Here is a 20,740-nt window from a genome sequence, read left to right as displayed (position 1 = left end):
AATCAATTAGTAGGAGTGAGAGAGCTGCTGAGCGGCCCTGGAGTTCCAGCTAAGTCTGGATAACGCAGGTCATCTGAAACGTAACTTTAAAAAACATTTATGGGGGATCAAGGCCTCCCCTGCAGGTATCTGGTTCACTTTGGCTGTTCTTTTGTCTTTCAAAACTGTAATCCCAGAACATTGTACCCTATAATTGTACACAGTTATGATTTAATAAAAAAATAAATAAAAATGGATAAAGAAAAGACTGTCATCCCCTACCTTTGGGCCTCTCCATTGCCTTGCCACCAGGATTCCTGAGACCACCAGAAGAGTCTTCGAGATCGTATTGCCACATTCTTTGAGACTTTGAGGTAAAACCTATTTAGGTCTAGATTCTTTTTTTTTTTTTTTTTGTAGAGACAGAGTCTCACTGTACCGCCCTCGGGTAGAGTGCCGTGGCGTCACACGGCTCACAGCAACCTCCAACTCCTGGGCTTAAGGCGATTCTCTTGCCTCAGCCTCCCAAGCAGCTGGGACTACAGGCACCCGCCACAACGCCCGGCTATTTTTTGGTTGCAGTTTGGCCGGGGCTGGATTTGAACCCGCCACCCTCGGCATATGGGGGCGGCGCCCTACTCACTGAGCCACAGGCGCCGCCCTAGGTCTAGATTCTTAAACTTGTTTTAGATGTTCACCTGTCATGTTTTTCCATTTACTATTGAGTTCGACTGTTGCTAGCATGAACAATATTCTTATTAGAATAAATTGAAGCTCTGCCTTCTCTCTCTTACCTATTAAGATTACTACTTCTCAGGGTGACCAGAAAATCTCATTCTCTGCCTGGGTACCGTAGCTCATGGCTGTAACTAGCACTTGAGAAGCTGAGGCAGGTGGATTGCCTGAACTCACAGGTTTGAGACCAATCTGAGCCAGAGTGAGACCTCATCTCTATAAATAGCCAGGCATTGCGGTAGGCGCCTGTAGTCCCAGCTAGTCGGTAGGCTGAGGCAAGAGAATCAGTCTTCTGAGCCCAAGGTTGCTGTGAGCTGTGACCTAAAGGTACTCTACTGCAGGCGACAAAGTGATACTCTGTCTCAAAAAAAAAAAAAAAGAAAATGAAAATCTCATTTTCTTTCTGAATATGGTTCTAAAAGCCTTTTTTTTTTTTTTTTTTTTGCTTTGGTATTTTATCTCTATGAAATTACAATCATTTCATCATTATCAAGGGAATGAAGCATTTCAAGAGGCCCAGAGTAGAGTCCACAATTCCATAGTAGAGTTCAAAGCTTTATAGAATTCACTGTACAACAAAATTGTATAAGCAAAAATATATTTTTAAAAGTTTTAGGTAGATTTATGCATGTTTTATTTCAAAATAGGTTAATAAGAGTTTATGAATTTCAGAATTATATCACTAACTTCTCAAGATAAAATCGTAAAAACTAACAAAATTGCCCTTGTTCCACTGTCAAGAAAAGAATTAATATATACTGATAAAACTATAACTGTAACCCATTTACACCTAAAGGGATAATGCTAGAATAACCTAATTTCCTGGGAGTTTAAGGCAGTATTTTAAAATTCTCATTGACCTTAGGCAATACTTACACAAGAAATGTCCAAAATATGAAACCCCTTTCTGCTAATCTTTTCTTGGTTTTGTCCCCAAAAGACATGTAGGGAAAACAATTCATAAAATACATTAAATGAGCACCTGCTTGGACAGTATGCTTTATTTACCCTGAGAAAATACCTTACGTTTGTTCCAAGACTTATTTTTTCTTTCCCCCACCATACAGCTTCCCAAAATGCTCTCTATATTTTAAGGTTTCATATTGCTCTGTAAAGACTCTCTGCCCTATCCATTAGAAAAATACGTTTATAGGAACATACATCCTTTGAATGTTCTAGGAAATGTTTTCCAGGCTCTGCTGATTATTAACAATCTAAACCAAAAATTCTCATAAAGGAAGCAGCTCTCCCCCCTCAAAGTTTCAGAAACTGAGAGCTACTAAGGATTAAAATTCTGCTGAAATCTGAATTCCTTATCCATGCCTCATTTATTTGATTCATCTAATGGCACAGGAAAAACATTCCAAGGAACATAATGTTTCACGTTCTTTGTTTCCCTAGTGCAAAATCATGGTGCCAGAAATGATTCTCAAGTCTGCAAAACCATCACATTAATGTAAGCATGGACTCTTTTATTTACTGTTGCTGTCTGGCTGAGGAATTCACTACTGTTAATAGAGATTTGATTCAGCTATAGTAACTCATCTGCTGAAGAGATGCCCTAATAAGGATTAGTATTTTCAAACATACTCCAGTGGCTGGCCTCTGTTTGTTCTTGTCCTTGCTCTGAACTATAAATTTTGAGTTCAGCTAAGATGTAGATACACTCGTAAGTTAGTCTGGCAGGAAAAAAAAAAAAAAAAACGTTGATTTGAATGGAACTAACTTTTCTAATTAATCTGTATTTCAGGATTTGGAGAAGGAAAGGAAACTAAATTTACCAAGTGCCTTCAAAGCACAACGCTAAGTATTCCAATAATTTGCCTATGGTGATAATTATTTTTAACTGTACTAAGGTAATTATTAAGCATGAGAACAATTTCAGAATGATTGTTATAATATTTTAGGAAGTTAATGATGTAACGGATTTTTTTTTTAGAACATAAAAGTGTAAGTTTATTTTGTATGAGAGAAAGGGAAGGAGTGAGAGAGAAGGAGTGAGAGAGAAGATGGGGTGAAAGAAAAGGAGGAGAGAAGGGGTGGTATCCCAAAGAAAGAAAGAATGCCAGCCGTAACTGATTATTTTATTTATTTATTTATTTATCTTTTTTGCCGTTTTTGGCCTGGGCTGGGTTTGAACCCACCACCTCCAGCATATGGGTCGGCACTCTACCCCTTTGAGCCACAGGCGCCGCCCCGTAACTGATTATTTTTAGGCAGATGACCATTTATAATGCATACTCATTTAATGCAAAGTGATTTTAAAGAAACTTTTTTTATTTACCAGCGCTTTTCACATTTTTAGCATAGAAAAGCAAAAAGAAGATATATAAAATTCCTGCAACATCACTCCTGCAAATTCAGTGTGAAATATTAGTGGGTCATTGGCTAATCTTCTCATATTGATAAGAACCATTAGCAGCAATAGTTGTAATTTCTTGAGCAGTTAATAAATGCCAGCCAATGTTTTAGTTGCGTAGCATGTATGAGTTTCTCCAGTCCACAAACTATAACCAGGAGGTGCTATTATTGTTCCCGTTTTATTGGTTCCATAAATAAAAGGAAGCCCTACAACTCTTAGAAGTTGAAGTAGAGTTTGTGTTCTCAACTACTTTGCCGTAATCCCATGAAACTGTATGTACACACAGAGACATACCATTTTTATATAGCTTTTTAAAACAACTGGGCATTAATAATATTCTTTGGTTCTATTATCTTGCCTTTTTTAACTTTAAAAAGAAGGTGCATTTATGAGACCATTCAAGCAGCCTTGTCCCAGGATGGTTTGGAAAGAGCTAGAAGGAAATTTGTGGGCATAGGAAGGAGAGGAATCTCAGAGATAAGGGTGAATGATGTTGCCGTTTATTAAGAAGTTGACTACTGGGAAAGGGCCGTTTCGCCAGTTCTGTGTTGAGCACATACATGGCAGTTGAAATCACTGAAGTTGCTTACGAAGGAGATGTAGAGAACAAGGGAAGAGGATCTGGAAAAGACTCCGGAGGAAAACAAGAAGTTAAAGGGTATTTTTTGTGGGGAGGACAGAGTCTCACTTTGTAGCCCTTGATAGAGTGCTGTGCCATCACAGCTCACAGCAACCTCAAACTCTTTTGACTGTCAGTCAATTGGTCTTGCTCACACAACACTTTGTGCAGGTACATGACAGGCGGTTACAGACTCCCTCCCGGAAGTGCACTGATCCCAAATTAGGAATAAGCTGCAAGAGAGTGATCCAGGTTCGCCTTACCAGCCCCTCCCTCTTCTGCTCTTTTATTCAACCTTCATTATTAGTATATTAGGTCAGGGGTCAGCAAACTGCGGCTCAGAAAACCTGAGGGTTTTTTTTTGTTGTTTGATTGTTTGTTTTGTGAGCTAAGAATGATTTTTACATTTTTTGAAATGGTTGAAAAACCAAAATAAGAATAATGGTTTGTGCTGTGAAAATTATATGAAACCAAATTTTCATGTTGAAAATACAGTTTTATTGAAATACAGCCTCATCTATTCATTGACATTCTGTCTGTGGCTACTCTCACTCTGCAAAGTCAAAGACTGCTTGGCCCACAAAACTAAAAATATTCAATCTTTGGTCCTTTAAAGAGAAAGTTTCTTAACCTCTGTTCTAAGCCATGAATTTAGTGCCTGTGGTGCAGAATGAGACACCAGTGACAATGGTCTTTTCTATTATTGTTCTCTGCTTCTCAGAGTCAGAGTTAACCGGCCCTATTACCATGACTTTCATTTTTTCCGTGCTCCTGTCATCTTCACATTTATGTCATGAACCTGTTGGTGTCTCTCGTTAGCCACAGTGATTCTCCAGAGTGAACCTTCTGCACATCCTCACCTATGCCCTAAAAATCCACCTCTGACTTTGCTGCTTCCACAAAGTAGTAAAAACACTTCACTCAACTCCAAGTTTCCGAGTTGCGTGCTCAGGAAGTGTAGCTGTTATTTCACAGACGGTCACATCCCTAGCACTAGGCATAAAGCGTATACCAGGCACACAAAAGTTGGCTTGAATGAAAGAAACTTTTAAAAGAGTTTTCTATATTCTGTCTCTTTCTTCATAAGCCCCCCGGTCTTCCTCTTACTGTAATGTGAATTGCGCCCATGCAGTTCCACTAACACATTGCTACTAAGGCCACGGAATGTCCCCATAGACATGAATTTATTGGATAATTTAACTGACAGTGTTGGTGTCATAGGTACTGTGCACATGTGAAACCAACGAGATGTGTATTAGTTACAAATGTCTACTCTTTATTTAACATTGAGTAAATATGCATTTTATTTATTTCCCGTCTCTCGCGTGTGTAACTTCATTTCTTGCTCTGCCTCAGACCTGCCCCTTGCTGAGGGGCACGCAGCGTGGCTTAAAGCTTCTTTGTTACACCTTCGCAGGAGCTAACCTGTCTAGTGGGCGAGTTCTTCGTTTGTCATTTTGCCTAACAAAATCCTCTTCATTCATGCCCTAACCTAATTGCAACTTCCTACCAGGGCCAAAAGTAACTATCTTAAGTCCTATAAGACTTCATTTATTTATTTTTTTTTTTTGATTCTTATGTGGTGCTGTTTAAATACAGTGTGTCCATAAAGTTTGTGTACATTTAAAATAATTTAACATGGTAAAATCACACACGAACTTTGCGGACACCCTGTACATCTTTACCCCATAAATATTTTAGAGGTCTTGTCCCAAGATGAACTTGAGAGTTTCTCAAGGATAATCACCAGGTATCAGGCGTTTTTTCTTTCTTTTGAGTCTCGGACAACAGTCCCTTCATGTCATGCAGAATAATTATAGTAAATGTCTTTTGGATGATTGAGTATAACAGTTGCTCAGTCAAAATTTCATGTTCAGTGGCTAATCTGTTGATCATATTATGGTATTTTATCTTACCATTATGACAAGCCGTTCTCAGTACCTAAGTTTTAAGGGCAATACTTCTGTGTTGGGTTTTGTTATTTCTAGGAAATTGGCTGGGCGTGGTGGCTCATGCCTATAATACTAGCCCTCTGGGAAGCCAGGGCAGGAGGACTGCTTGAGGCCAGGATTTCAAGACCAATTTGGTCAAGACTCCATCTCTACAAAAATTTTTTTAAAATAGCCATACATGGTGTGCACTTTTGTAGTCCCAGCTATTTGAGATACTGAGGCAAGAGGATCACTTGAACCCAGGAGCTGGATGTCCAGGCTGCAGTGCCACTTCACCCCAGCCTGTGCAGCACTTAACAAGTACAACTGACCTTTAACCAGCACAGGTTGGAACTGTGAGGGTGCACACTTACACTTGGATTTTTTTCAACCAAATGTGGATCTGAAATTTGTAGGAATTAAAAGCCCTCCTTCAGGAAGGCTGACTTTAATTTTGGTATACACAGGGGGTCCTGGAACCAACACCTTGAGTATACTGAGGGATTGCTGTAGAAGTGGTCTGTGCATTATTTTGCTACCTCCTTTTCCCTTTCTTTTTCATCTTGTATATCATATCCAAAGCACCTGAACATTTATCTGGATACATTTAATCAGTTAATTCAACCTTTTTGCTTTTAATATTAACTCTCTTATAGACTAAAGTAGATAATTATCATTTTAAGATATCAAGGTAGTAAAATTTGGTGCTGATAACTACTTCACAGTAGAAGTAAGATAAAATTAACATTTCATTAGAAAAGTACTGAACTATAAAATGTACATTTAGGAAGTATAATTCACTTGGTAAAGGTCTACTAACCATGTGAAAATACTTGGATAAGAAATGCAAATATGCCCAGATGTTTTTTAAAATCTATCCTTGGTCGGGGATAGAGCCAGAGGAAGCCTGTGGATAAGAGATCTACCGTAATTGCTTTTTAAATAAGCTAGCAAATTCTCCTTTGGGAAATAAACTTCTGATGTTGGGCTAGTACATAGTGACACTTACTACAGAATCATTTACATTGTAAGGATTCTTTTCTTACAACAAAAGAATTTGGTACACACGATAATTAGTCATAGTTTTAGTGAAGCTTAACAGACTCAGGACTAATAGGAGATGAAAATATTCTGTATTCCAGATTCCAATTCAGTGCCCTTGGATGTTTTTGTAAGTGGAAATACCACATTCCTTTTGCTCTTAATTTGAAACTGTAAAACTTCTGATAAGCAAACAAATAGCAAATAATCCTGTTATACTTAGGAAAGTTTCAAATGAAAAAGAATAAAAATTATATGTAATAGCCAGGCTTGGTGGCTCACACCTATAATCCCAGCACTCTGGTAGGCTGAGGCAGGTGGATTGCTTGAGCCAGGAATTGGAAACCAGCCTGAGCAAAAGCAAGACCCTGTCTCTAAAAATAGGCAGGCATTGTGGCAAGTGCCTATAGTCCTAGCTACTCAGGAGGATCACTTGAGCCCAAGAATTTCAGGTTGCTGTGAGCTATGACTCCATGGCACTCAACCCCAGGGCCACTGAGTGAAACCCTGACTCAAAAAAAAAAAAAAAAAAAAAGTCATATGTAATAAGTAAGTTTACATTTATTAATAGACATATAGTTGTACTGAAACACATTGATACTATAGAATTATATAATAATGTAGAAGTATATTAATTGGTAATATAAAAATTATTTATCATCTTATTTTAACATATTTATCACCTTAAATTTGAAGCCATAGTAAAGAATTGATCCATCTACCTGCACTATGGAAACTGAAAATAGATGTAAAGCCTCTAATAAAGGAAGATTTTTGAAAGGCAAGGTATTGATTAGAAACCCACAGAAAAAATAAAACCAAGAGACAGTTAATCAGCTCTAGCTGATTCAACCTGCTGCTAAAAGTGCTACTTCCTATTTACAGTTTCTACCTCAGGAAATTCACTCAAGCTAGTTGTTTTTAAAAAGGAAAAAAAAAATGGATGAGACGTTGTCATTTGAAAAAAAAATTATTACATAAAACATTCCTAGAGGTTATTTATAGAGTAGTGTAAGATTCTATGATCTTCAGCAAGTCAGTGAAGAAAACATACTAATTTTTATGTAAATTGGACTTAACTGAGAAAGTTGTTGTAATGAGCAAAATCAAGGTGGGAAAATAATTACTGTCAAAATAGAAACGTACCCGAAGTTCAGTTGTTTGGCCCCCGTACTGCCTGACAACTCAGTCTTCACCCAGATCATACGTTAATTGTCTCTTTCAAAGTAAAGATTGAAAAGCATCCTATGGTAAACGAAAAATCAGTTACTTTCATAAATCATGTAATTTTAAAAATCTAATTTTTGTGCAGAGGAAAGAAAATGAGGGAATACATGGCTAAATTTAAATATTTTGATGTTCAGTAAATGCTTTGACCAGGATGATAAAACACATTTTTTTCCTCAGGATGCTTGATTTTGGTCTAAGTGCAATTCCAAGTATTGATTTTAATTTCCAAGGTGTGTGTGGCATGAGTAATGGGTCCCTTGGTGCCAAAATCAGAGTGTCTCTGTAATAACAGGACTGTGTGGGTTCCCTTTTGCTGGTGGTGCTGGAGACAGGACCAGCCTCCTTAAGACCCCCGCCCGTGCTTTTCACTTCACATTCCCCAGCCTTGAATGCGCTGGCCTAGATAGCACAATGCAGCCCACAGCTTCCTACTCTGTAAATGGCTTCGTGACGTTATTAAAAGTAATGCCCAGTTGTCTGTTCTGTTGTTCTGCTTTTGTATTTGTATATTTGTCATTCATTGAACACCCTTTAGCTAAGCATTTGCTAAGAGCCTATGCCCAATAGCACTCGGCGCTGAACACTCTTCATGGTACGTGAGAAATAAAAGCATTGTCCTTGCCCTGGAGTAATTTACTAAGCAATATATAAGCAAGCAAAAAGCAATTCTCTTCTTGTAGAATTTTACAGTTTACGAATCTCTTTCATGCTCACCATCTCATGAGTGCAAAATTACTGAAAGCTTTTACAATAAGAGCCTGATGAGATGAGGAAAGATTAGAAGTGCATTAGCTGAGGAAGGCTTCCTGAAGAAATTGACCTTTACGATGAAATAGAACATAAATATCTGCTCTTTAGTCGTCGTAAACTTTAATATATCATTGATAATTTTTTCCCATCTAGAAAATAATTGTGAGAATTAAATACAATTTTAAAGGAGCACAAATATTTCAGATTATACATACATGGCACCTGAAAGTCTAAGTTTTTTCAGAATCTGTTTTTAGTAGCATCTAATAGAGCCTTTGTCTTTTTATTCATGGTTATAGCCCCCTCACCTCCCCAACGTATAAAGAAGCTATTATTTCCGTTTCCAGCTTTGCCTTTTTCCCCATCCATAAATCTTCAGGTAAGTGGCCCCCGTAACCAACAATTATTCCACACTGAATTTAAGTGGCCACTGTTTCTATTTTCACTGATTACTGGCAGTCATGTTTATGTGATGCCAAACCTTTATTACCTCCAGGCCTCCTTAAGTGGGGAGTAACAGCTAATAAGAATGGCTAGCGCATGTTCAGCCCGTATTATGTGACTGGTCCTCTGTAAACTGCGCGATGAGCGTTATCACATTTAATCTTCTCAACAACCCTATGAGGTTGCTCCAAGAAGTGATAACCTAGGGCAATGATTATTTCCGGATTTTTCCAGGGAAAAGCAGAAGCTGAGAAAAGTTAAATGACATGACCAATATCACACAGCTGGTAAGTGGCAGAGAATGAGCGTGAACCTTTGTCTGCGCCCAAGGCCTCAGTACTTGGCCACTGTACCTTATGGCCTGAGTGTATTTAAAGTGCAGTTACATGCTAGTTAAATGTATAATTACCTATAAATATGCAGAATTTCCAGGGTCAGTGGTATGCATTTTGCCATTTCTACAAAAGTTTATGTAACTAGAAAACTACTGAATTTAGATTTCCATCTCCTTTATAGGGAGAAAATTATAAAATATACATCTTGTCATTTGATACCCTTAGAATCAGTTTCCACACACTACCCTTAGAATCAGTTTCCACACACTACCTGTGTTTTCCCTTCGGCAATGATGGGCCTCACTTTCTTCGTCCCGTTTGACTCAGGAGGAAACTGAAACGTGGAGAGGTTATGTAACTTGCCTGGGTTCACATGCTGAGGGCAGAGCCAGGCTTCAAACCCAGGCCTGGGGCAACCGTCCGCGATTTAAGTGGGACGTGTCATTGAAGCTGGCACAGGATACAACCTTAGCAGCAGGACCCCGACTCTACAGCCATTGTGTTGGTGGACTAGTGCAGACAGTGCTGCCTGGAAAGGCACAAAGGCCGGAGCACAATAGAATTTCATTTCTTGTTTGTCAAGAATCGCTTCTCGGCCTTTTGGCTAAGATCGAGTGTAGTATCTGTTCTTATCAGTTTAATATCTTGTTTGTCAAGAAAATTGACATCTACAAGTTCAGTAAACTCCACCAGGCTTTCCTGTGGAGAAGGGAGAATAGGGATAAGATACCGTACCTCAAATTATAAAGTCTTCTTTGCAGTCTTTTTTTTTTTTTTTTGGCCGGGGCTGGGTTTGAACCCGCCACCTCTGGCATATGGGACCAGCGCCCTACTCCTTTGAGCCACAGGCGCCACCCTATAAAGTCTTCTTTGAAAGGAGTATGTGACGTCCAGACCGGTGCTGGCTTTTCTCTGCACCATGTTGCTGCTTTGTGAGGAGGGGAATGTTATTATCAAATGAAAAGATCTCCCTGGAGTAGGTGGAAAAGGGAAGTAAGGGAAAAAGAGAAGACAAGACTGTGTGTGCAGACATGTAAGAGATTCCCTTTGGTCCGTATGTCTCAACTTGGTAGAAAGGCACCAGGATGGGGCAAGACATGATTGCAAGAGGGACTTTACCTAACAATTGCAATCAGTGTAACCTGGCTTATTGTACCCTCAATGAATCCCCAACAATAAAAAAAAAGAAAGGCACCAGGAGAAAACACGAATGGTCCTGCAGAAGGAAGGATGAGAATGAGGAACGTATGAGCAGTTATCCACAAGGGTCACCTAATAGTGCCAAGCCAAGGTCAAGGTGGTTGTGTTAGGGAGGAGACGGGACAGTGCTCATTTGTATCTTTAAAAATGCTGCTGGATACTTAGAAGAAAACTGGATTTATTTTTCTGCTTATTTAATGATTCTTTTATCCACAGGGCTAAGCCTAATTATATCTATTAATAAAGGCTGGGTTTATCGGGTGACTCATTATAAGCCAGATGGGCACAACTGTGAAACAGGTACCCTTATTATCAGTATTTTTAAAACAGGTGCCCTTATTATCAGTATTTTGTAGGTAGGGAACTTGAGCTCAGAAAGATTAAATAATTTTCCCTGTTATATAGCCGACAACTGGCAGATTCAGCATTCAAGTAGTAGAATGTATATTAACCATCACACTCTGCTGTCATTTTCAAGTAATTTGATACCTTACTTAACACAATTCCAGCTGCTATAATAATTAACCCTAAAATGAATAAAGGCTCAACCTTGGTGAAATCCTATTCATTCACCAGTTTGAGGCAGGTGCCGGGGTTGGTGGTTAGCTATTCTCTGGGCAGTGGTTCAGGTACAGAACTTTTATGACTTGTCCTCTGAGTCCACGTGCCAGAAGGACAAAAGGAGCAAAGAGAATGTACATCTGATTCTCAAAAATCTTGTTCTAGAAGTGCCACACGTCATTGCTGTCAATGTTCTTTGCAATGCCTAGATGCTCGGGATGGGAGCTGAGAAATCCAGTCCCTGGGCGAACAGCCACTTGCTAGGAATTCAGTGCTGTGGGAGGAGACGGGCCACTGGCTGCCTCTCACACACACAGCTTTTTAAAAGCATTTCATTATATTCCATCTTTTGAGAATTTAAATTATTGTCTAAGGTAGAGTCTGAGAATACTGGTGCTTTCTTACGGTGCATTGACAAAGTAGTCTATCAGCCTCTTTATCCCAGTTTCAACGCCTGTCAGATTCCAAAACTGGACTCAAGATTTCTAGTCATTCCTCAGTTTTAAATCTTCCAAGCCTATTCTGACTCCAGCAGTTCAGCATCTTCTGCACCATACCACATAGACTACGTAACTCTCACCCATTTCTTTGCTTTTTAGCACAAAAACAAAGCAAAATGAAACAAAACGTTTTGTCCATCCCCAGACTTCATCTTGTCTTGATAGACAAGATTCTGTTGGTAATGGGGGATGGGGGGCATTGAAGGAAAAGAGATCATTGAAAAGTGGTCATCTCTGGCCAATTGTGACACACTTCCCCCAAATCTGCCCGCAAGTTACGAAAAGTGGCATTTAAACCCCCTAAACTGAAGACTCGCGGGGGCTTCCCATTTGGATCCCCCTTCCACTGTCAGAGCTTCTGTTCCTCTCCTTCTGTTTGCCGTCTTCTGCTTATCAGTCTTTTTCCCTGTCAACAAACTCTATGCTGACGCTTGAGAAAAAAAAAAGAAAGAAAGACAAGTGCCCATGTCACAATCACACACTGTTTTGCTCTCTTTTTCTCTCTGATCTTTCCATCCACTGCTCAGTCATTTCTCCTGGCTTGTCTGTCTACAAATAACAGACATATATGTTTATATCTAATTTACTCTTTGAAGTTGTTCTATAAATGTTAATTTATTTAATATTTAAAATCAACCTATAAGTTAAGTTCTATTATCATTTTTCCTGTTAAGCAGTGAGGACACTAGGGTGCAAATAGTTGAGTAACAGGTGGACATTAGAGCTAGGATCTGAACCAAGATGCTTGGCTACAGAGTCTGTCCTCTTAGCCACTAAGTTCTTTTGCCTCTCAGTGGAAATTTCTAATGCCAGCTCTTAAGCTAGAACTACATTTTGTTCAATTTATTTCTGACACTAAGCCAGTTTTTAATGTAACTCTTAATTATTTTCTGTAGTTAAAATAATTGTAATCACTACATAGCACTTCTTTAACAAAAAAAAAAGTGTGCTTTTCAGTTTGACCTTGGATGTTACTTACATTTTGTTTGTTAGAAGCGCTATATACCAGGTCCAGTGTTATTAAGAGTAAGAGACTTACTATTGATCGTTTTAATTATAGGGGATTTCATTTATTTTCAAAAAAATTTCCTACTATTCCTTTGCTATCTAGAAAATAAAGATTTTTTAGATAAATTTACTTTTATTCACCTTGTTCTTGTAAACCAATAAAACATGTAACTACATCCCAGTTTATTGGTCAACCTTTTTAGATCTTGAGACCTATTTTGGGCTTGTTAGGTAAGTCTGGGCCAAGAAGTCTAAATATTACGTCACCTGAGGTCTGCCAGGTGCCTGCTGCTCTGTACATAGAACACAGCTCCAGGCTTACCCTTCACCCTTTATTTCTTTTGAAAATGTATTCTCTTTGTGATTTATGATATGTTCAAATATTAAACATGGGAGCAAAGTTCACAGACCTAGATAACCATTTGGGGTAAAGGGAACTACCCCAACATTTTGGGTAAATATGCACCCAGAATGCCACCATCTACTAAGGTAGACAATACGATGCGGATACTTTCGCTCTGCACACTTAGCTAAAGTTTTATTTTCTTAAATGATAGTTGTGCCACTTTATAATTTTTGACAAAATTCAATTAAGACAGTAAAGGCACATGCAATTATTTTCTACTCAATCCATGACGGGTTTCAGGTTGTCTACAGAGTTTACACAATTCAGTACCTCTACACATGTCTCTAGGGATAACAATTTAACGTAGCCTTTTAAAAAAATGATTTTGTCATAGAAGATTTATTTGATGCTAGTCTCATTCCTGTCTAAACCTTAACTTTTCAAAATAAGAAAATACATGTATTCACATCCTATAAGTTACTAAATCAAAAATAATATGGAAAACGATGGCATTATGTTTTGGCTTGAAAAAATTTTTAATTCCTACAATTATTGGCCCTCGATTATTTCCTTTCCCTTTATATGTAGGAGCCTAATTGTGTTATTCTGCTTTTCAACCATGAAGGGGGCTGAAAACACTCTGACAAATACCCTGTTTCCTTGAAAATAAGACAGTGTCTTATTTTAAGGTGTGCTCCCAAAGATGCGCTAGGTCTTATTTTCAGGGGACATGTTATCTTTCCTGTGAGTAGGTCTTATTTTCGGGAAAACGGGGTAGCAACGGATTTTTCACACTGATACATTGTGAACAATTATGTTCTTGAGTTAAGGACTGCTGGGTCAAGGTGGTATAGAAGGACATTTCCACCTCCCAGATTGCATGACAGTTTAGTAAACATTAGATGTCTCCCACCTATAGTTCCCTGGTAGTTCATCACCACAGTTGAATGAATCTTTCAGCTCTCTGTTCATCATTTTCTTCTATCTCCAGTTCTGTACCCCTTATGTATATTCCTCTTTCCTTCTTGCCCCTCCAAAAATAATTGAGTCATAATGAGCATAACATCGGATTAGCCGATAAGACACACTATTGGCATGTCTGTCACACACGTAATGACTCCTGGCTTCTGTTGATATTTACTAAATGCTTATTTGGCAGAGACATCTCAAAAATGGAAAGGAGATTGGACATGATCATTGACAGTCATTCCTCCATGTGACCTTGATGGTGATCCCAGGCCAATATGTTAATCTTCCCAGTGGTGCTCCAAAAATGGGTAACACTGTATATCCATTTTATGCTGACCCCAGACCTTAATGCTCCCTTCAGAACGTAATTGTTTCCTGTCTGTGGAATGCACGGATAAACTATCCTAACTCCACATCACTAAGCTCCAAAAAGACTTGAAAATAAATGGTTTCCTTTCTTGAATTTAGCAATGTTCTACCAAGGTAGGAAACATATATTTTATATAAGAGATATATACGCCCATATATGTAATGTATGTAATACGTATACCCATATATATAATAGAAATATCCAATATACATATATGTAATGTATATGTATGCCCATACATAGATATTTCATATATGTATATATATTTGTTTCTTAAACTTTTCCATGGAATGTTCCCTAATGACAAAGGAAAGAGAGCATATCTCTGGGAAGTTGAGGGCATACCCTAAAACACCTGCCAAAAGAGGAGAATTCTGTTAAGCCTTGAAATTTTGTCTTGAGACCATGAGATTTTAGCTTTCCGCTTATTATATGCCCATGTTTATTTTACTATAAAATTTCCTCAAATATTTCTGTAAGTATAGAATAGCACTCGTCTCTAAATTCCATTTTACTCTTTACCTTCAAACATCCTTTAAAACACTCCTTACAGCACACAGTTCTCCATTCTAAAGGCAGACATACAAACCTGTGGGTGAAGGAGCAGAGAAGTTTTTACTGCAGTCTGTGACTATAGAACAGCAATTTTCAACCGCTATACTGAGGCCCACTGGTGTGCCTCGAGAAGATCTTAGGTATGCTACGAAAATTTTAAAGATCATTAATTAAATTGTTTTTGAAAGACATTCGAAGCACAATATTGTTTTTGTTTGTTTTTTACTTTTTTTTTTCTGATCAACATAATTTAAGTGTGCCATGGAAGTTTAACTATAGGTTCAAGTGTGCCGTGAAATAAAAAAGTTTGAAAAACACTGCTATGGAATAAAGCACAGGTAATCAAACAACAAAGATATTAAACTTTTCATCTTGCACCAAAATCTAATTCTCTAAACTAATTCAAAAATCTGTATGGAGTTCAGTGTAGCCTATAGGCTAAAGAATAAAGAGTCTTCCCCATGGCACCTCCAAAGGGAAGGCTTCTCTTAGCCCACCAGGTTCTAGGTTGCCTCGATGTTTCATCCTCAGCCAGGCTCAGGTGGAGGGGGTGTGGTTCCGGCACTTTGAACTGAAATGTTCTCATAGCAGCCGGAGGGCGTCCTGTATAGCACAGCCATTCCTTTGCTGGGTTGAAGGACCAATTCTGCTGCTGAGTGACGCACACACACGGAGAATCGTACCAGCCCCTGCACTGGGAACATCGTGGGTGGAATATTTTAGAGGATAAAATATTTATGTTCTCCATGTCTGTATGTTTACCTGTATTAGAATATGTCCTACACTAAGGGTCAGCAGGCCTGAGTTTTAGGCCTCTGTCTATCAGATGCTACCTGCACGACTATGACCATTTCTTTTGACAATTTATTTCACCTTTTCAACCATGATTTTCTGAGCAGCAGAATAATAAAATTGGGTCATACAGGGTCTCTAGTACTTCCCAGATCTGTGGTCTCTGGTTCTATAACATGTTTTGCCCAACAGTGACCTTGCTTCAAACCTTCTTTACTTGATCTTTATATATATATATATAACATTTCCATAAACTTGGAAGCAACCTTGCTAAGAAGCATATCTTAGTCATAATTCCAGTTTTCTGAAATTGATAATTGATAATCATATTTTTTCATGTTTTCTAAATACCAAATTGTACTGGGTCCAATTATTTATGGACATTGAGAAATAAAAAAAAAAAAAAAAAGCATTGACAGTTTCTATTTGAGTGATACCCAAGCCAGGCACAGTGGCTTACACCTGTAATCCTAGCAGATTGGGAGGCCAAGGCAGGTGGATTGCTTGAGCTCACGAGTTTGTGACCAGCCTGAGCAAACAAAAAAAAAGCAAGACCCTATCTTTACTAAAAATAGAACAACTGAGGCAATAGGATTACTTGAGCTCAAGAGTTGGAGGTTGCTGTGAGTTAGGACACAACAGCACTCTACCCAGGGCAACAGCTTTAGATTCTGTCTAAAAAAAAAAAAAAAAAAACAGGAGAGAGAGTAATGCCCAACTCCTTTATGTTTCACTTTTATGCTTCTCTAACTTTCACACGTCATACCCTGAGTTCCCTAAAACACAGCTGCTCCTTTAGAAAATAGTTCATTTTGTACATCACTGCCTTGTCTGTGATCTGAGTACCAAAACAATACTGGCTTTGTACAATTCTATGAATTTTTTTTCTTTTGCTCATCATAGAATTGAATGAAGAAAAGACAGACAAAGAAAAAAAAGGATTGGGCTGTGATAGTGAGATAACAAGCATAGGTATCATAAAATACAATCCAATAAAACATAACTGAAGACTGTCTCAGAGCTAGTCAGGGTGAATTAATGAAAGTGATGGAGAAGTCTTTACAGTTCTGGCGTGATATCATAATCTCTGAAATTTTCAGTCAGCCTTTTTCTAATGCAATGTAAAGCTAAAGTTTGTATGAGAAATGGAAGAAATGTTTGAAGTACCTGCTGAGATTCCAGAATGTCTGATTAGCAAAGGCTGCTTTGGTAAATGAAAGAGACATTCTTGTGTTTGCATTGTGTTAAACTTCCTAGAAGTTGTGTGGGGAAAGGGAAAGAAGAAATTTATGTAAGCATTATCCTCTGAGATACGCTCAGAGAAAGGGAAGAGTTTGTTGAGGAAGAACGTGGGTTTTGAAATGCGTGCGTTTTAATGAAAGGAAGATTTTAAAATGAAGAGATGAAGAAAGTAATTGGCAAAGCCTGGTCCTTGAGAAGGCAGAAGGGATCCCAGCTAGCAAAGGAAGTACACCTTTTCCAATTCAAGAAGAGAGAAAGGAAAAGGACCGATGTGGGAAATTTAGTGGTCAGGGTCCTGCTAGCTAACGAAGTGCCACGTAAAGCCATAGGTAGGTTTTGGTTTTCAAGCAATTCATCCACTGCCCTCAGGGTGCATAACAGAGCCTTAGCCCTGAATATCAGAGCAGAGGAGATCAACTTCAGAGAAGCTGCCTCCGGGTCATTCTCACCCCCCATTCATCTGTGTTCTCGGCCTTCAGCCTCACTTTTAAGGTACAGCATTGGGGAGCAGGTGAGCGGTGCATGCACAACTATCCCCAAAGGCCAGGGGAGCTGAGAGGCTGAGGGGAAAGACTGACAAATTCAGTTTTTCAAACGTTTAATAGGGACTTAAACGAACGGAAATTATGTCTCAGGCAGCCGCAAGGTGGTGGATCCCCAATACCCCCTCCCACCCCCCAGAAAGTAGCCTTTACATAGCAAGCTTTTAGGGTGAGGCATGTGCAGATGGTCATGTCCTCAGACTTTCTTGCCAATACTCATGACCACCAGTGAGGTTAAATAAGCATCTTTATGAGGAGTTATCTGCACAGAACACGTTGATATGTGTGTGTTACACATGGGTCATTGTGGCAGCTTCATTTCATGATGGCATCACTCTTGCCATGCAACAGGCTGTTTTCCTACGAGAAATTCACCTTGTTTTCCATAGAGTGACCTTCTCAAATATCGCAGGGGTATTTTCAGTAGCCCACCTTAATATTGAGCTTTCACACCAGAGCATAAATAATAGTTATTAAATTAACATTAGTACCCATGAAGTCACCAAAACCTCTCGAGGGCAAGACAATTAACTTATTACTATATTTTGATGTGCATTTGTTTTAATTAACATGTACAATAGCGAAGATTCCTGACCAGTTGACAAGTATTTCCCTTCAGGGGTCATGGGAGAGAAATAACAGTTGTGATACATAAATCACAAAGAAAGGGCTTCCCAGGGTCGGATTTCAAATCCATGTCATTGTGTTTTAAAGTAACTCTTTTCTCACGAGCACATATCTGAAGAACTATTTTTAAAAATTATGAAAGTGCCTTAACATAAAATATTTATTTTTCCAACTTTCTGAGAGCATCTTGTATCGTTTAACTATGTAAACTTTAGATAGAGATTTTCTGTGCAATAGATGGCGTAAATTTCTAACACAAGTTGCATAAAATTTGTCAGGTAAGTTCATTTGCCTTAACCAAAGTGACTAGGCTATCACAGAATAATTTCTAAGTTCAGTTTTGTTCACTCTTTAAGTTCAAATTTTACAGCCGTCTCAAATTCCCACGCAGAGACAGCTACTCTCCTATACCCTCCCCTCACCACACCTTGAAAAGCTAGACACAGCATCCAGCTTCTCCAGTGTTTTGATTTGTATCAAATAATAGATTATAAACACCCTCTGAATAATCATATCTCATGCTAATTGCAAGTTCTCATTCACATAAGATTTATGTTATAGTTTATCATGTGCCTTATGACCAGAGCACTGAGTCTTTTTGTGAAATGATTTTCCTGCTACAATCTCTATAAAAATGATATTAGAACCCCCTCTGTGAGGAAATGCAGAGGGTCTGCAGTACAATATATAAATACGTAAGGTACGAGTATATAAATACCAAGTTACGATAATGTTAATGTGGTAGCTGTTGGCCTTTTAGGGGTCAGATCTTGTCCTGGACACCTTACATGCCCATGTATCAATTTCATTCCTCCCAGAAGATTGAGCAATTTCTACTTTAGGTAAGTGGAAACTTATATAACTTACCAAAAATTGTATTCATGCTAGCGTTTAGAGTTAAATACAGGTTTCTATAGAGACTTACTAAGGAAGGAAAATATATCTATATGTATGTATGTGTATAGACACAGATACCATATGTATTCATGCAGACCACATTATACAGACATACACTTTTACTGTATATATCCATATATATCTCTAAACACAACAGAAATGAAGACTCTTATTTTTGTGTATAGTTCTTTAGTACTTAATAAATATTTGACTTAAAATGACTATCTTCTTTAGGTATGAACATAATGTTTATAATAGATATGATTCCCATCCTTAGAAATTCTCTAAGGATGAGAAAAAATTCTAAGAGTTTTTTTCTTTTTTTAATTTTTTTTTTTTTTTTTTTTTTTTTAGAGACAGGGTCTCACTTGATGGCCCTCGGTAGAGTGCTGTGGCATCACCCAGCTCACAGCAACCTCCAACTCCTGGGCTTAAGCGATTCTCTTGCCTCAGCCTCCCAAGTTTTAATTTTTTTTTTATTGTGTGGGACTCGTTGAGGGTACAAAGAATTATGTCACACTGATTGCATTTGTTAAAGTCCCTCTTATAATTGTGTCCACCTCCCTTCTGCCCTCTCCCCACTTGCTCATTCCCTTACCCCCCACCCATAGTAACTCATCCACTGCCTTCATATTAGAATTGAGTACATTGGATTCTTGCTTCTCCATTCGTGTGATGCTTGACTAAGAAGAATATGTTTCACCTCCATCCAGGTTAATACAGAAGATGTAAAGTTTCCATCTTTATGAGTGGCTGAATAGTATTCCATGGTGTACATTAGCTTGTTAATTCATGCCTGGGTTGGTGGGCATTTAGGCTGTTTCCACATTTTGGCAATTATAAATTGAGCTGTGATAAACAGCAAATGCCCTTATGATAGAAGCATTTTTTTTTTCTTCTGAGTAGATGCCTAGTGATGGGATTGCAGGATCAAACGGGAGGTCTAATTTGAGTTCTTTGAGGATTCTCCATATTTCCTTTCAAAAAAGTTGAATTAGTTTCCATTCCCACCAGCAGTGCAAAAGCGTTCCCTTCTCTCCACATACACAACAGCATCTGCAGCTTTGAGACTCTGTGATGTGGGCCATTCTCACTGGAGTTAGGTGATATCTCAGGGTAGTTTTGATTTGAATTTCTCTGATGATTAGGATGATGAGCATCTTTTTCATGTTTGTTAGCCATTCGTCTGTCTTCTTTCAGAGAAGGTTCTATTAATCTCTCTTGCCAGTGATATACGGGATTATTTGGTCTTTGTTGTTGTTGTTGTTGAATTTGAGTTCTCTATAGATCCTAGGTATCAAGCTTTTGTCTGATTAATAATATGCAAACATCTTTTTCCATTCTGTAGGTTGTCTGTTTCCTTAGCTGTATGGAAGCTTTTCAATTCAATTAAGTCCCATTTGTTTTTTCTGTTGTTGTTCTTCTTGCAATTGCCACAGAAGTCTTCTTCGTAAAATCTTTCCCCAGGCTGATATCTTCAAGTGTTTACTCCACACTTTCTTTGAGGATTTTTTTTTGAAACAGAGTTTTAGTATGTCGCCCCTCGGTAGAGTGCCATGGTGTCACAGCTCACAGCAACCTCAAACTCTTGGGCTTAAGTGATTCTCTTGCCTCAGCCTCCCAAGTAGCTGGGACTACAAGTGCCAGCCACAACGCACGGCTATTTTTTGTTGAGGTTGTCATCATTGTTGTTTAGCTTGGCCCG

At 38.5% G+C, this 20,740-nt stretch overlaps 1 protein-coding gene and 1 pseudogene across 42 annotated transcripts in view; both read left to right on the top strand.

The window, feature by feature from the left end:
* Positions 1 to 20,740, top strand: part of RIMS1 (regulating synaptic membrane exocytosis 1) — a 546,022-nt gene that overhangs the window by 474,883 nt on the left and 50,399 nt on the right. The window lies entirely within an intron of this gene.
* On the top strand, positions 10,011 to 10,116 carry LOC128595288 (uncharacterized; annotated as a pseudogene).

This window comes from Nycticebus coucang, chromosome 9, assembly GCF_027406575.1.
Source record: "Nycticebus coucang isolate mNycCou1 chromosome 9, mNycCou1.pri, whole genome shotgun sequence".
NCBI lineage: Eukaryota > Metazoa > Chordata > Mammalia > Primates > Lorisidae > Nycticebus > Nycticebus coucang.
This window is presented reverse-complemented; position numbering and strand designations above follow the sequence as displayed.